This window comes from Rhipicephalus microplus, chromosome 3 (assembly GCF_043290135.1).
Source record: "Rhipicephalus microplus isolate Deutch F79 chromosome 3, USDA_Rmic, whole genome shotgun sequence".
Taxonomy (NCBI): domain Eukaryota; kingdom Metazoa; phylum Arthropoda; class Arachnida; order Ixodida; family Ixodidae; genus Rhipicephalus; species Rhipicephalus microplus.
The window spans coordinates 137,543,244-137,561,172 of NC_134702.1; the positions used below are offsets into that span (position 1 = coordinate 137,543,244).

Here is a 17,929-nt window from a genome sequence, read left to right on the forward strand (position 1 = left end):
GCACTTAGATGAAAGTGTCAGTATTCGCGTGGGCCAATCGGTAAAGAACCTCAGGTGGTCGAAATTTCTGGTGCCCTTTCCTACGGCATCTCTCATAATCATATGCTGGTTTTGGGGCGTTAAACCCCACATATCAATCAAACCACAATTATCAATCGCGTGAGCCAGTGGCCAGTCATAGTTGTTGCTATGACATCCTAGCATGGTGTTACAAAGCTTTGATGGACTCTGTGCCATGGATTTTAGACGGCCTCCTGGTGCATTAGCCTAATGCGAAAAGGTCTCGAGTTTGCCCGCCTACACTTGAGGAGCGTAGAGTGTACACATAATGTATGTGCTGTGCATGTGTATTAGAGTAAACATCGGAAGTGAACAAAAATATGTGGTTGTGAGTACTGGTCTCGTAGGGTTTGAATTAATGATGAATTTGTAACTATAGTGCAAAACAAGCCTGGTTTTGACACGGTAACTGTAGATGACTTCCTGTGAAGGCGTAGACTCTTACGAAGGCCAGAAATGACGTAAAATGGTTTAGTGTAAGTTGTTAATGGAAAGGGGAATGAATTTGCAAAGTTCCTTTTGCAGTCACCTAGGAAAGCTGTCTTCTTTTTTTTTTTCCCTATAGTTGATATATTAATCTTCCTCAGCCCCCCTCCGAAAGCTGTCTCCATCTAAGGTGGTCTCGCACTGCGTTCAGGATTGGGCGCATTGCAATGTTTCTGTACCTCAAATGTTTCAGCACTGCCGCCATGGTCAGTCCAACAATCATGGAGGCAATACAGAATTACAATGTTGGGTGACGGCCTCATGGTGTAGCGTCATTTTGTTACATCATCGTGACATCACAAATTTGAACAATCTGTGATGCTGTCTGGTGACGTTATCGCGTGATAGTCTTTTGCATTACTTGTGTTGACAGCGTTGACGCGGGATGCCCAGGCCAATAATCAATTTTAATGTTTGAAGCTTCACTTGAATGTGGCACGGCATCGTAGTGATAATTCAACAAAGAATAAAACACAAAACCCTTGGGAAAAGTTATATTACCGTATTTACTCGCATAATACGAACATGCACTCCCAGTTTAGCCGCAAGAAATGAGTTTTTTTTTCTTTCCATGCACAATAGGTGCACCCGGAACTTTGCTGTGATTAGTAGTTCTGTACCGTATTTGCACGGTTGCTATTCATCACCCTCTTACGTTAAGGGAGGATGCGGCACTTAGAAGTCGAAAATCGGCCAAAAAATTGCATTTTCTCTCTCATCATTTTCACGTTCCCAATGCCCTTTTGCGCCTATCAGCAAAGTTCGGCTTTGAAATTTCACTTACTGCTTATTTCTCAAGTTATAACCCATAAAGAGAGCAACTTCGCCCAAGCGGACCTTTAAATTGAAGTGTAAACTAGCCGTCCTTCAACCGCTGACAAGAGGTGAACTACGCAGTCAACCAGCCCCATTTTGGTCTTGTTAGAAAGGTCGCGTTTATGACTCTTTTTTTCTTTTCCAGTAAGCAACTATGTGCCCCTTCGAAAAGCAAAAAAAGTCAAAATTACGCGCAGCTCGTCATTCCATTGGTTGCTTGATGCACGTGACCAAAATGGCAATTCCCTATTGGCCAGGAAAACTTGCTGGTAGTGTCTGCCACCATTTTGAAAGGGTATCGCCCTTGCGAAGTTGTCGTGACTCGTATCGCAAACATGCTTGTGAGTCTCTCTATGCCCGGTGGTGCAAAAAAGTTCCGATCGCAGCATCATTTTCGCCGTTCATGGGAAAAAGGCAGAAAGCCCATTGGTGCTGCTACTATGTTGTGGGAGCAAGCACAGACGTTTGATAATGCCGTCGTGCGTGCGCGGCGTGGCCGCTAGCCGCCTGTGTGCTGAAGATGTTATCAATGGAGGAGTGTGCGAGACGGCGTCGCCGGATAACAGACGCTCTTTGAATTATGTCCGCATCGATGCTATCAGCAATGGTGAAGTGTGCGAAAACAGAGACCTCCCTGACAGTGCGCGCTATGTCGACTTCGGTCGTGTGCGGGTAGACGCTGATGTGATCAATGCCAGTGAAGTTCGCGACGCGCGCCCCCTCGAGACAACCACGCCACGCAGGGGCGTCTGCGCAAGCAGGCATTTGGTGTGTAGCGACACCACGGACCCGAGCTAACGGGGGGGTTTCGACCCCCTCCAACGCCTAGCCGTGCGTGGCTTTGCCGTGTCCGGGGCAAAGGGGAGCCTGGGGGTTGAGCCAATGCTCGGTGATTGGACCTGGAAGGCCCCTCAGCGGCGGCAACACATCCCTTTGGCCCTGGCTTCACGTAGACGGCACCCCCGGATTGACCCACCCGGGGGGAATCGGCAGTCGCCTTTTCTTGTCTCCACCTCACATCTTCGTCTTTTTCCTTACATTAAATCTTTCCTGTCCTCTACTCACTTCCATTGGCTTCCGTGTTTTCTGGCGGCAAGGGTTAACCCTGTGTGGCTATCCTACCTTGGATACACCATATTCGGTAATAGTGGTGGCGTACAGCTGGCGTCTGCAGCGCCTGTGCTTACAGACCCTGCAGCGTCCCTTTGTAGGACTCCATGGTGGGTGGCTGGCGCCGCTGCCGAAAATTTAACACTTACATGGCTAGTTCCTTCCCCCCACTCCCTGATCGCTCTCAGAAAAGAGGGCGCACCGATGAAGTCTTCCAGTTTTTTGGTCACCAGAGAGTATTTTTTCCTCGATTCCATGTTATCCACGCTGACACACCCGGCAAACCAGTGCGAACACTTTCACCTTTTCTAGTTTCAAAGTCTTTGACGGAAATCTTTGGCCCAGGATATAAAGCATCGAGAATGGCAAGTGGTGACCTCCTGTCGGAGCTTCGCGACCAGAAACAATGTGAGAGACTGCCTAGTTTAGTGAAATTCGGAGATACCAAATTAATAGTAACCCCACACCGAACCATGAACACCACCCATGGAGTTGTTTCAGATGATGACCTGTTAGGGCTGACGGAGGCTGAACTCCTGGAGGGTTTCAGCGAATAGAATGTCATCAACATGAAACGAATTAGGATGAGACGTGATGGCAAGAAGTCCAGACTAAGCACCTGATACTTACTTTCAATTCAAGTGTATTGCCCTTGGTGGTTTTGGGACGTTAAACCCCACATATCAATCAAATCAAGTGTATTGCCCGACTCCATTGAGGCTGGGTACATCAAGCTTCGAGTGAGGCCATATATACCAAACCCTCTCCGATGTTTCAAATGCCAGCGGTTCGGCCACAGTTCACAAAACTGCCGAGGCCGCCTAACTTGCGCGAAATGCAGTGCTGAAGAACACACATCTGATGCCTGTGAAAACTCTCTTCGCTGTGCGAACTGTAATGGGGAGCATGCCGCATACTCACGGTCATGCCCATGCTGGAAAAAAGAAAGGAAATCGTCACAATTGAAGTAAAACAAAACATTTCATTTAGGGAGGCACAAAGGCAGGTGTCCTACCTACCAGAAACCAGCTTTGCCGAAGTGGCGCGTCAGGGGGCAATGCCACCATGGCCTCCGGCGGCTGTCTGGCACAGGCGTAGCGAGCCAGTAGTGACGCCTTCCGCCCCCTCGGCGGTTGCAGCCAGTGCTGCTCCGCCATCTAAGAAAGACCCACCAACCTCCGGGCTGGGGGCCGCGAAGGTCTCGTCTTTTGAGGCGAGGCCCTCAAAACAAACGCAGCACTCTTTGTGTCCAGTGCCTCGCAAGAGGCAATGGACACAACACCGAGCGTGAGGGCGCAGCCAGCGCCTAAGGATCGGCGCAACTCCGTCGATCGATCCAAACAAGAAAAATCTCGTGTCACGGCCCCTGGAAAGGGTCCGTGAGCTAACTTTCTATCCTTGAGCACACAGCACAAAACACATCTAAAATGGACACACAGATCTTGAAGTGGAATGTGAGAGGACTTCTCCGTAACCTCGATGATATGAGAGAACTTCTTAATAAACATACTCCAAAGGTGCTGTCTGTTCAGGAAGCACATCTCAAGTCAACACAAACTTTTTGAAGCAATATGCCATCTTCCGTAAAGACCGTGACGACGCTGCCGCTTCGTCGGGCAATGTCGCTATAATAGTTGATAAAGGTGTTGCCTGTAAGCAATTAAACTTCCGAACTTCTCTTGAGGCAGTTGCTGTCCGAGCAGTGCTGTTCGGGAAGCTACTAACAATAACCTCTATTTACATTCCTCCGTGCTATCAACTTTCGAAGACGCAATTTCAAAGCTTCATTGATTAACTTTCTCCGCCATATATAGTCGTTGGTGATCTAAATGCACATAATCTCCTATGGGCCGACTCCCGTTTAGATGCGCAAGGACGCCTAATACAGTAAAAGCTCGTTAATTCGGATTTCACGGGACCGGAAAAACTGTCCGAATTAACCGAATGCCGAATTAACAAATGAATATGGAAAACAACATTTAAAATCAAGCTGCAAAAGCATACCTTTATTTGTTGAAGTATTTTGTAATTTTCGTCTGCGTTTTCGCGCAGATTCCGGCTGACATCACAATTTTTCTTAACTGTTCCAAACGGCCAACAGCACGCAAGCTGTCGGGAGTGTTCAGACAAGCGTCCTCTAATATTAACAGCACGTCCGAGACTTCCCGTGAGGTGCGATGAGGTCGCGGCTGTATCTCCTCGCATGATTCTTCGTCGGAATCGTGGTCTTCATGGGCGCCCGTGACATCATTAATAATCTCTTGATCGGTCAGGAGACCACTCGTGGCGACACCATGATCAATCGCGATGTAGTCCTGAAAGGTCACATCTGTGGAAAGGACAGCATCGAAAGTCGTGCAGTCATCGTCGGTGGACTCGGCTGACACCTCCTCGATGCCATCGTCAGCTACTGCTGCATGCTCGGGCCTCACAAAACAGCTGTGCCGAAAACAGTTGGCGATGACTTGCGGCGGAGTGTTTTTCCACACGTGGGCGATGATGTGCACTGCACCGAGTAAGTCCACTTGATACAACTTTCCAGCTTCTGAGCATTCGTTCTAGCAGGTGCTTGCGGTACTTCGACTTCACGTAGTGAATGATACCCTGGACCATCGGCTGAAGAGCAGACGTAGTGTTGGGCGGCAAAAAAACTACTTTGATGCTCTTCAGTTCGACTGTACAGTTATGGGCACTGCAGTTGTCAACAACCATAATTATCTTGCGGTCCTTCGACGTGAAGTGCCGGTCCAACTGCTGCAGCCAGCCGCGAAAAATGTCCAATGTCATTCATGCCTTCCTGTTCGCTGTGTACACGACAGGAAGGCTTTTGACGTTCTTAAAACAACGTGGCTTAAGCGCCTTCCCGACGACAACTAGTGGCAAGCGCTCCGTGCCAGTCATATTGGCGGCAAGAATCAGTTATCCTTTGCTTGCACTTCTTGCCACCAATGCACGCGTCCCCTTTGAAAGTCACCGTCTTGTCGGACAGAGCTCTGAAAAATAGAGCAGTTTCATCTGTCTGCATTGAACACGTCACGTGGTTCATATGCGGCGATGTGCTCCAGCAGCTTCACATTTCACCACTCGGTGGTCACGCTTACGTCAACACTGGCCTTTTCGCCGCACACACTCCTGAAGCCAAGTTCGTGTCTCTCTCGAAACCTCGCAAACCACCCTTCTGACGCTTTGAACGATTCAATGTTCCTCATTGCAGCGTACCTCTCACCTTGCGCCATGATGAGACGTCCGCTCAAAGGCCGATGCGCGTTGCGACAGTCAGTAATCCACCGTAGCAAGGCTTCTTCGAGCTGGCGATGAGCTGCGGTTCGCAACCGCTTTCTAGAGGCATGAAACTTCTCGCTTTCGAAGGCTTGTCGAATCTGTTGTTCATTTTTCACGTACGTTCCCAACGTGCTCTGCTTCACGTTGTACTTGGTCATAACCTGCTGTCGCGATTCGCTGTTCTTCAGTGCTTCCGAAATTTCCACTTTAGTCGCCAAGTTCTTCGCGTCGTATTTCTGCCGCTTTTTCGGCGTTGCCATCACTGTAGCGCACGATGGTGGTGGCATGCGAATACGGTCACAATGGAAGAAAAAGAGAACTCCGCAAGAAGACGTGGTTCCGACACGACAACACAAGGGAAAATGGCGTCGGAGGCGCTGAGTGGAGAAGAAAGAAGACGCCCACGTTCGGTGACGCTGCGATCGCCCCCACTAGTTGATGATGATGGCGATGCCACTCAGGTTTCGGTTTCACTCCAGTGGTGTCAGCGCTGCTTTATCACACTTTTGTGTAGCAGCAGCCGTCAGCATTTGTACGAATCAAGCGGTGTGGAGCCGAATTCCGACGAAATAACGAAGGTTTGGTCCCGTAGATTAACATGCACTTTGGCCTGGACCAATAGAGCCGTCCGAATTATCTGAATTTCCGAATTATTCGAATTTCCAAATTAACGATTGTTGAATTAACGAGCTTTTACTGTATAACACTTTCTGTTTTCATCAGGTGCATGTCTACTAAACAAAAAAGAACCAACATATTATAGCACTACACCACACATACTCTTCTATAGACCTGAGTATTGTCTCAAGTACATTAATTCCATATCTGGAGTGGTTCGTTCTCCAGAACCCTTTTGGGAGTGACCACTTCCCGGTTATGTTGAAGTTAACAAAAGAAGATACATGCTCGCCTGACTTTTCGTTGGAACACCAAGTCGGCCAACTGGGAACTGTTTCAAGAAATTACATTTTTAGACGGAGATGACATTGCTGATTTTAATATAGATGATGCTGTAGCGTACTTAACAGGTTTTATTGACGCTGCAGTGAAATGCATTAAGCAAACTAATGGAATGATTAATAAGCATCGCATCCCATGGTGGAACAGCGATTGTCGGAAAGCGCGCAATAGTCAAAATAAAGCTTGGAGACTACTGCGAAATTACCCAATGGCTACAAACCTCGTCAATTTCAAACAGGTTAGGTCCCAAGCCAGAAGAACGCGTCGTATTGCAAAGAAAGAAAGTTGGAATAGGTATATCTCCGGTATAAGTTCTTACACCGACAAAACAAAGCTTTGGAATAGGGTAAACAAGTTAATGGGTCGGGAGTCACACCCCCTACCCTTGGTAAGTAGCCGAGGGGAGAGCCTGAAGGAGCAGGCGGACTGCCTAGGTGAACACATTGAATATGTCTAAGTGCATCACACTATACAGAAACGTTCTTAAGTATCAAAGAACTCGAAGAGCGGCAACACCCCTTAAATGTAAACGTCCATCCAGGGAGACTTACAACTGCCCTTTTACATTAGCTGAACTTAAGGCATCTCTTGTGTACTGCAACAACTTGGCGCCAGGTGACGATCGTATAATGTACGAAATGATCAAGTACCTTCACCCCGAAGCACTAAAAACACTCCTAACCCTCTTCAATACCATATGGGAAGCTGGGTATATTCCATTGTCATGGAAAGAAGCGGTTGTCATCCCAGTACTTAAACAAGGCAAAGACCCGTTCTTGGCTGCCAGCTACAGGCCAATAGCGTTAACAAGCTGTCTATGCAAACTATATGAGAAAATGTTAAACCGGCGCTTAATCCACTTCCTAGAAAGTAACAATATACTAGACCCCCTTCAGTGTGGTTTCAGAGAGGGGAGGTCGACAATAGACCACCTTGTTCGCATAGAGACATACATCAGAGAGGCATTTATTTATAGGCAGTTTGTACTTTCGGTATTCTTAGACCTGGAGAAAGCGTACGATACCACATGCGATTCGGGATTCTACACGATCTTGCCGCCATGGGCATTCATGGGAACATGTTAAACACAATTGAAAGCTATCTGTCTAATCGAACCTTTCGCGTAAAAGTGGGAAACGCTCTCTCTAGATCATTTACCCAAGAGACTGGTGTCCCGCAAAGGCGCGTGCTTAGTTGCACACTCTTTTTTTTTGTAAAAATGAACTCCCTGCAGTCAGTAATTCCAAGCGCAATGTTTTATTCCGTGTATGTTGATGATGTGCAGATGAGTTTCAAATCATGCAATATATCTATTTGCGAACGAGAAGTGCAGCTTGGAATGAATAAATTCTCTAAATGGGCGGATGAGAATGGTTTTAAAATAAACACCCAGAAAATTACTTGCGTACTCTTCTCCAACAAACGAGGGGTAATGCCACTGCCAAATATTGCGATCAAGGGAGACTAACTCTCTGTGAGCAGCGAGCATAAATTCCTGGGAACCACTTTAGATTCTAAGCCCACGTTTATTCCCCATATTAAATATGTAAAAATGAAATGTCTGAAAGCGACGACCCTCCTAAAGCTCCTATCACGTACAACTTGGTGTAGTGATCGGAAGTGTCTCTTGAACTTGTACAAAAGCCTTGTCTGGTCGCGCCTTGATTATGCCTCTATAATTTATCATTCCGCAACGCCAAGTGCTTTGAAAATCCTAGACCTTGTTTACCATCTGGGTATCTGTAGTAACATAGGCGCGCACAGCGAAGCAGCAAGGACGATGGTCGGGCAGTCAACGACAACGTTTATTGTCCGCAGCGTGGTTATATACATTGGCATTAGGAGAGGGTGAAGGGAGGGGAAAAGGGGGAGAATGAAGGTGCACAGGGCCCAAACGAAATGGTGCGCGCGCAGCTGGTTTTGCTGGCGTTACTAACGAAACAAATACAGCATTTCTTTCCTCTTAAAAGTGGAACCGTTGTACCGGGTTCCTAACTCTTGTCGATCGCCTCAGCGTTGGCTGATGCGGGACCACCTCAGGCGAGTGTTCGTCCATAGCGACTGGAGGTTCCGTAGCAGCTGGTGGGGAAAAGTCACTCCGACCATCCGCTGCCGGTAGCTCTGGACTTCGCTCTTGCTCATTCCGCCTGGACGTGCGTTGCAACGCAGGAGACGGGACAGGAGTAGTCACGCTGGCAGGTTCAGCTTCAGCGTCCGCGCCTTCAGCCGTCCCCGCAGTTGCAGACTCCGGCGTCGATTCGCGGCGGCGGCGGACTTGGTCGATATGACGCTGCACTAACCCTCTTGGTGTGTCCACTGCTATCATTCTCGCCCCCGACGCAGCTTTTACGCGTCCAGGTGTCCATCTTTTGCCGGCACCGTAGTTGCGCACGTAGACGCTGCTTCCTGGTGAGATGGTCCAATCGACAGCACCCGGCGACCAGTTCTCATCCCTGGGCGGCAGGCAGGTGTCAAGATGGGACCGCAGCTGGTAACCGAGAAGCATCTCCGAGGGTGACTTTCCTTCTTTTTGCGGGGTCCTCCTGTAATGGAATAGCAGGCGCATGATGCTATCTTCTAGTGGGCCATCTTGCATTTTCCGCAAGCCATCCTTGAGGGTTCGCACTGCTCTTTCCGCTGCTCCATTCGACTGAGGATGGAAAGGCGCTGTACGCCATTGCACAATATTGTTTCTTGCTACAAACGTGGCGAACTCCTGGCTCGTAAATTGCGTGCCATTATCAGACACGATTGTGCGTGGCACTCCGAACCGACAAAACAGACTTCGTAAGCAGCGAATAGTACCCGCTGTGTTCGCATGCATCATAGATATTGCTTCAATCCACTTCATGTGAGCATCTACCACCACAAGTATCATCTTGCCGGCTAATGGGCCCGCAAAATCCATGCGGATCCGGGACCACCTCTCGGCCGTTTTCGGCCAACTCACCGGTGGTGCTGCCGCAGGCATGGGCAGGTTTTCTACACAGCTCACACACTGCGCCGACAATTCCTGAATCTCCCTGTCCATCTCTAGCCACCAAAACAGTGACCGTGCCACCGCTTTCATTGACGAGGAGCCTTGGTGTGTTTCATGTAGCAGCTGCAACATCTTTTCCTGCGCCTCCCGTGGTATGACGACTCTGTTGCCCCAATAGATTAGCCGGTGAGTCATCGACAGCTCCATTTTGCGATTAAAAAAAAGGCAGCAAGTCGGGCACCATTCCACTTGTTGTTCGAGGCCAGCCATGCCAGATGTATTCCGCGACACGGGCTAACAACGAGTCCTTGGCAGTGAGCTCCTGCAACTCGTGCGTCGTCACTATACTTTCGTCCAGGATCTCCAACGACAGGACGTACTCGGAAGGCTTCCCTTCGGCTACTGGTTCCGCTGCCGCCAGGGCTGGTAGTCTGCTGAGGGCATCTGCTGTCAGTAGTTGTTTCCCCGGAACGTACTGTAGCTTGTACTGGTAGCCTCCTAGGAACAGTGCCCACCGTTAAATGCGCGCGGCGGCCATTGGCGGCGTTTGGTAGTCAGGCTTGAGCAGTCCCAGCAGTGGCTGATGGTCGGTTACCAGGGTGAATTGCCGACCTAGGAAATAGTCACGAAAACGAGAAACGCCAAAAATCAGTGCCAAGGCTTCTCGCTCCAGCTGAAAGTAGTTTCGCTCTGCTTTTGTTAACGTTCTGGAGCGAAAACCGATTGGTCTGTGCTCATTTCCCGCCGAGTGAAACAGAACAGCACCCACGCCATACGGGGAAGCATCACATTCTAGCTTCAGTTCCCTGTTGGGATCAAAATGAACGAGAAGCTGCGCATTCTTCAACATTTCTTTCGCTTTCTCGAACGCTGACTGCTGCGGTTCCCGCAATTCTCAACGGGCTCGTTTTTCCACGAGCTGATACAAGGGGCTGAGCACAGTCGACATGTTGGGCAGGAAACGTGCGTAGAAGGTGAGCATGCCAAGGAACGAGCGCAATTCGCTAACGTTACGCGGGCGCGGGGCTTGCATGACGGCGTCTACGTTCTTTTCAATGGGGTGGAGTCCTTGCCGATCTATACGATGGCCAAGGTAAGTCACAGAAGGTTGCCGAAGCTTGCATTTGTCAATCCTAAGTTTAACGCCGTGCTCTTGGAACCGCTCCAACACTCTCTTGAGCTTCTCTCCGTTATCACTCTTGCCTTCTGACACTAGCACGTCGTCAAGGTAGGCTTGAACACCCGGCAGCCCGCCGAGTACTGCATCCATCTTTCTTTGAAAAATGGCCGATGCGGAAGCTATTCCAAACGGAAGTCTGTTATACCGAAAAAGCCCTCGGTGCGTGTTAATGACACACAGCCCGCTTGACGCTTCGTCAAGGGGCACTTGATTGTATGCATCTTTTAAATCCAAGATGCTGAAATATTCCCCTCCGTTTAAGCTTGCGAACATGTCCTCTATCACCGGAAGAGGGTAATGCTCCACCTCACATGCCGGGTTAAGGGTAACCTTAAAGTCACCGCATATCCTCACGCTCCCGTCCTTTTTCAAAACGACCACAATAGGTGTAGCCCATTCTGCATGTTGCACGCGCGATAGAACACCAAGTGACACCAGCCAATCAGTTTCACGAGAGACCTTATCGGGGAGGGCGTAAAGAAGAGATCTGAGCTTACAGAATTTCGGTGTCGCTGTCTCCTTGAGTTTTAGGCTGGCTGGTGGACCTTTGATTAGTCCAAGGTCTGTTGAGAAAACATCCTCGAACTCGCCGAGCAGTCGGTTCAGCATAGGGTCGCTTGGCTCGGCGCTAGCTGTAGGGTCCGGCGCAGTCAGGTCTCCAATGGGAACGCTCGTCTTGCTAAGCAAAGCAATGAGATCGTGGCCACATAGGCTGGGTCCTGCACAGTCAAGCACGATGAGCGGGCAAGGCACAGATACATTTTTATACTCCACTGGGAGTTCGAGTTCTCCCAACACCGGAAGCTGTCCCGGGTAACATGACAGCTTGATTCGTGGTGGTTGTAAGCGCGGCCACTGTGCGTGGTATCGATCGTACACTTGGCGCGATACGACGCACACCGGGGAACTAGTATCCACTTCCATGGCAAGGTCTACGTTGCTCCATCGAAACGTGCGGCGTATGGGGGGTTCCAAACCGTTTTTTCTTCCCGAAATCAACGTCCAAACGTGTGCACTATCCAGGTCGTCGTTGCTAGACGCGCTTTCAACTGTCAGTGCCTTTACACTCGCTGCCCGCCTTCCCACCTTTGCATGAGTTGGAGCACTGTAGCATTTCTTTGCCAAATGACCGCGTCGCCCACAGTGATAGCAGCGTGCATTTACCCAGAGGCAGGCGTTATCGTCGTGCTTCGTGCTCCCACATCGGCCGCAGTCATGCGACGCGCCTAGTGTACGATTACCTCGAGAGGGCGAGCGATGAAGGGCTTGCATTTTTAGCACAGTCGGCGGCTCTGCACTCATATCTTTTGCATCGCTGTCGGTTGCTTTGGCTGCAATGGACATTGATTCAGCCTCCTCGAGGGTTAAATCTTTATGTGCTAGTAACTGCTTGCGCAAGTTAGTTGAGCGTACGCCGCAAACAATCCTGTCCCTCAACATCCGGTTCAGCGCACTTCCGAAGTTGCAATTGTCTGCTATGCGCCGTATTTCGACTAGGAATGCGTGCACCGACTCCCCTTCTTGTTGGCAACGGGTAAAAAACTTGTAGCTTTCTGCAATCTCGTGACGCTTGGGATCGTAGTAGTCATTTAATGCTGCGACCGCTTCGGCGTAAGTAAGGGAATTCGGCGTCCGAGGTGCAATTAGCCCCGCTAGCACTTGCACAGTCTGCATGCTGAGTGCTGCCACCAGAAGTGCTCTCTGCCTTTTGGAGTCAGTAATAACATTTGCTTCAAAATTCGCTTCAACCCTAACAAGGTATGGTTTCCACTTATCTCTTGTGTCGTCGAAAACCGGGAGCTGGAGGCTGGTCATGGTCGCCGGTACTTGTTGCAGGCCGTCGGCTTCAACTTTCACGGCAGCATGGGTGGTTTCCGGGCTCGTCGCCACTATAGTAACACAGGGGCGCGCAGCGAAGCAGCAAGGACGATGGTCGGGCAGTCAACGACGGCGTTTATTGTCTGCAGCGTGGTTATATACATTGGCATTAGGAGAGGGTGAAGGGAGGGGGAAAGGGGGAGAATGAAGGCGCACAGGGCCCAAACGAAATGGTGCGCGCGCAGCTGTTTTTGCTGGTGTTACAAACGAAACAAATACAACAGTATCCGACTTGCAACCGGTGCTTTCCGGACAAGTCCGATCCAGAGTCGAATCAGTGGTAACTTCACCTGCAGCGATCCTATAGCAGTTTCACTTATTTTATAAAGGTACGCGCAAACATCAAGCATCCTTTTTATTCCGCTATAAACGATATGACCGCTGCCACCCTTTTCCATAATCGACCTGCAGCGAGAAAGCCGTTCTCTTTGCGTGTGAGAAACTTAAGTGAGGAAATGGGTGTTGGGCTGCTAGAACTTTGTCTTATGCCCACAGCAAAACATTTATCGCCGTGGCAGTGGCAGCTTATACACTGTGACACCTCATTTGCCGAGATCACTAAACACGCACCAGAAGCACATATTAAAATGCATTTCCGACAACTCCAGTCCAACTACTCATGCGTAGAGTTTTATACCGACGCTTCTAAGTCGCATGCAGGGGTGGCTCATGCAGCCGTCGCACCATCCTTCTCGTAATCCGGTGTACTGCACCCGGAAACAAGTATATTTACGGCTGAGAGTTATGCACTATTGTCGGCTGTGAAGCATATACGAAAATCAAACATACAAAAATCAATTATATTCACAGACTCGTTAAGCATCGTAAATGCATTAAGATCCCTTTTCAGATTCAGAAATCCGGTAATAATTGAGCTGTATTCCGTTCTATGTACAGCGTATATGTCCAATCAGCATGTTACTATTTGCTGGGTACCTGGCCATAGAAGCATCGAGGGCAACGTGTTAGCTGACCAAATGGCCACGTCAATTATATTGTGCGCTATTAACCCTACCGCTGCTGTCCCTGCGGCAGATCTAAAACCCTTCCTACGCAAGAAACTGCGAAGCCACTGGCATCGCTTGTGGGACACAGAAATAAATAATAAGCTTCTTGATTAAGCCGCGGTTTGGTTACTGGCCCTCCGCTACAAGAACACGGCGAACTGATGTCCTATTCTGTCGCCTCTGAATAGGGCACACTTATGGTACCCATTGCTTTCTGCTGACTGGCGATGAACCTCCTACTTGTGGTAGATGTGGCGAGAGGCTAACCGTCCTCCGTGTCCTCCTGGAGTGTCTGGAAGCTGATAGAGAGAGAAAGAAATATTTTGCTTTAGCATACCGCTATCATCTTCCTCTACATCTTACTATGTTTCTCGGCGAAGAGCCGCTTTTCAACGCAAAATGAGTCCTTGGTTTTCTAAAAGATGTAGTATTGAATGTTTTTAGCCCAACAAGTTTATAGTGCATCCTCTGTCTAGAAGATGCCGCTGTGATAGCAGCTTTCAATGAGCCCAGGCCTCCATGCTCTTGTTTTAAGGGCTCTGCCGAGGCACTGGTGCTCCACGCCAAGTTTTTATTTCATATATGTATCATTTTTAAAGCATGTTATGTCTCCTTAGCACACATAATTTGTCATTGCCAATTTTACTAAATGTATATTTTACACACTTACAGCGACTGTTTTTGGGCCCATTTACAGCCACGTCACCTGTTTTATCCACACTGCATATCGCACAGTTCATTATCATCGCTCTGGCGCTCTTTGGCCACATCTGGCCCTTGCGCCAATAAACTCCACTAATCATCATTATCACGAGACAACCGCGACGTTGGAGGGTCTTTTGTCGGTGTCGGCAACATTGTGATAGATCGAGCGCTTTTATGAGTCAATTGGTGTGGCAGCGAGGCAAGATGCCAGCAAGGCAAGACTCATAATTCAAAGGAAAGCCTCCAATCCGTGATTTGGAGTTTGGTATCAAAGGAGCAGCAGGCTTCTCTTTTTGTTGTGCAAACTGCTGCTGCAGAAGCTTCGCTGTGCTTCAACACGGGCAATGTCAATACGTTCGCTGCAACTCCAGAGCAGCTGGACATCACAATATTCAGCAGCAGATCCCTGAGGGCTAGGAAGAAGGACTGTCGTCAGAGTGCAACCTCAAGTGAATAGAGAGAAGCGTCCCAAAGTCTGAGAAAGCTGGTCAAGAAGAAGCATAAGGATGGGATGCATGCAGATTATGCCCCTAGGGCATTTTTATAAGATTTTATTCGTATTTTTTAATAAAGGTGTTTTGAAATGTTTTTTCTAGTTTTCTCAAAACATCAATTTGGGCACATTTGCCAAGTTGGAGGAAAAATAACTTCTGTTTCATTCAAGCTATCAGCATAAATCTTTTTTTGCCAGAAAGATAAATGCATCCAGTATGCAACATGCTTATTTTAAAGGCAGTATACACATCAAAAAATTTTTAACTGGGTCGCATGCGTGACAGGTGAAGCTGGCATGTTCTTGTCTGAACATTGCTGTCTTGTTCTTGCCTGAACTCCTGTTGCAATTCGCCTAGCAAATTGATTTATAGCATAATGCACTCCTTAAACATCCTACATTGTTTCTACACTGTCGCCAATATTTGGGTGCTTTTTGCTTAGATGCTAATTTGGCTGCAAACAAAGAACCCACGTTTTACATTGATTGTGGAGTATCTTGTAAACTACTTGACCTATCAGAAAAGCAATTAAATTTTAGAATTTGCACATCCAAATACACAAACTGTGAAAATTTTTTCAGATGTATACATAAGTACAAAAGTTGCTCATCAAGTGTAGCCTCCCCCCTTAAGGGGAGACCACACACCATGTCCCCCCTTATGGTGTGAAGATATTTTCTGTATGTGTGGACCAAACATGATGAAAATATACATGCTTATGTAGTTTCTCCTGCAGATTTCAAATTTGCAAGAATTTTCATTGTGGGTCAATTAATTAAGAAGATACACAATGCTGCCATTCTATTGTTTTCAGAGACAATGGAAAAAAAAGGGCTTATCAAAAAGTAAATATTATTGCATAGCTAGACAGTGCAATTAGCAATAAATGCAATGCTGCAAGCAAATTTCGAATTAAAGCAAAACTAGTGATTCTGCAGATGATGAAGATTGAGCAGTCATATCATGGCTATCACATACAAAGAAATTTAATACCTTTTAAATTTATATGGGCAGCAAATAGAAATTCTTCTCTCAGCACTTTGTAATACACAGATTGGGCTTTACGTTGATGAAAAAAGTATTGCTCTAGCTGTTCCAGATTGCAAGATATCAACCCGACAAACTAGTACAGCCACCAAAAAGCATGTTTTCAGAAAACTGAGAAAAAGAAATAAAACTCATTCATTTACATAACTGCACTTTAAAATGCTCAGTATGCACCGGGCATGTAGTCCTTTTGACTACAAGTCCCTGTGTGTTGATTTTCAGGGACTGGTGCATGTTCTCCGTTGCTCGTCGCTTCTTGACTGATGCAGCCGTGCGCCGTCGATTCTTTTCAGCCATGCGGCTGCGGCTTTGCCAGCTGGGGTTTAGGCTCAGCTCTTTCATAATGTCCTCTGATGCTTTTTTATTTCCTGCATTGAACTTGAGCGCTGCTTTTGCCACAGCTGCCTCTACCGTGAATAGCGAAGCATGTCGCTCCTTTGGTGCCAGCGCCTATATAATTGAATGCAGGCATTCATTGTTATTTTGGGTTTTCCCTCGCGGGCATCATTGCAACAGCTTTCTGTCTGACAAGCACTCATAAATGGGAAGTAAGGCTTGCCAGATATGTGGAGGCAGCTTTCGACGATGTTTGGGAATGGGCTCCCCCTTGGCCTTTGCCGCATTTTGTTTGCACCAAGAATTTGGACCAGGTGGGCACAGAGTCTCAAGACTCTCAAGGCCAGGGCCTTTGTGTTTTGCAATCAAGTTGTGCAAAGCAGTGCATATACGCTTTTGGGCATAATTAATGCAGTCCTCTTTTTTCACTGGGATATACCCATAAACCTTATCTTCTTGTAGCGCAAGGTAACTGCGGCTGTCCCCGTCGCGAAGCCCTGTGGTGTAGCGCAGGTTGTGCCGCTCAAGTGACCTCCTGAAGAGGATAAGGGCAGCCTCAACCTCCATTTTCCCAGCCTTCTTGTCACTGTTTTTCTGACAATGGTGATGTTCCTTTCACGGTGCATAAGAACGGTCACCTTCCCTTGGGCCCGACTCGCATCCAGCACAAAGGTTGCTCAAAACAACGAAGTCAAGCACCAGCCCGCTGAACAATTCTTTGACGGTGCCGAGACCAATATGCGACGAATGACCGCGAGTCATCCATGACTCATCAAATGACACCGCGATGTTTCCCTTGTGGCCTATATTAAGTTTGGCGTAAAGTTCGCAAAGCGACCGCGCGCAGTGGTTCGTCAAATTGTGTGCAGCACGATCAGCTGCGGGTGCCAACTTCGTCTTCACGAAGTGTTGCCACATTTTCGTGTGAACACCCTGACGGCTGATGCCCATCAACGAGAACACATCATTCAGTGCGGTCTGTCTGTTCCCCGTTGCCTGCATGGCATGCGCGGCCAAAACGTTCGCAGCAAAAGGTTTCATACGTTCATCGCTGCGTATGCGCGGCGAGCTCCACAACGACGCAGTCTCCCCACAGGTCGAACACACAAAACGCAACGTCACGGCGAGTCCGAATTCCCAGTCGTCACAGACAATCTGCAGTTCTCCGTTGCATGCCTTGCACTTTGCGAATGCCAGCAAAGCGCTGCTCACTGTGTCCAAATCTATAATTGTGAATGTGGTTCCATCAGGCGGCCGAACTGCTTCGTCGGCACCGTCCACCACAAATGCGCGTTTCTGCTCCGTCGCTGCAGCGGACGACAACTCCGATAACTTATCTTCGGCTTTAGCTCACTCCTCTTCCAAGTCAGATTGCTGCCGATAGTATCTAGACGCACGCGACCGCTGCTCAAAGGCTCCGCGGCTGACAGACTTTGCACAGGCTCCGTGACAACTGATGCGGTAGCTAGGCTTTCCGTGGTAGCGTCAACGACTTCGCCATGGGCCGTGGAGAGTGTAGCGTCTCGGGGGTTTTGCTGTATCACGGAGTGCTTCTTGAAATTCGCGACTAGCATCCTCCGCACCTTTT

At 48.4% G+C, this 17,929-nt stretch overlaps 1 protein-coding gene across 1 annotated transcript in view; it reads left to right on the forward strand.

Annotated features, from left to right (window-relative positions):
• Positions 1 to 17,929, forward strand: part of IntS8 (integrator complex subunit 8) — a 132,748-nt gene that overhangs the window by 61,993 nt on the left and 52,826 nt on the right. The gene's annotated exons all lie outside the window — the stretch shown is intronic.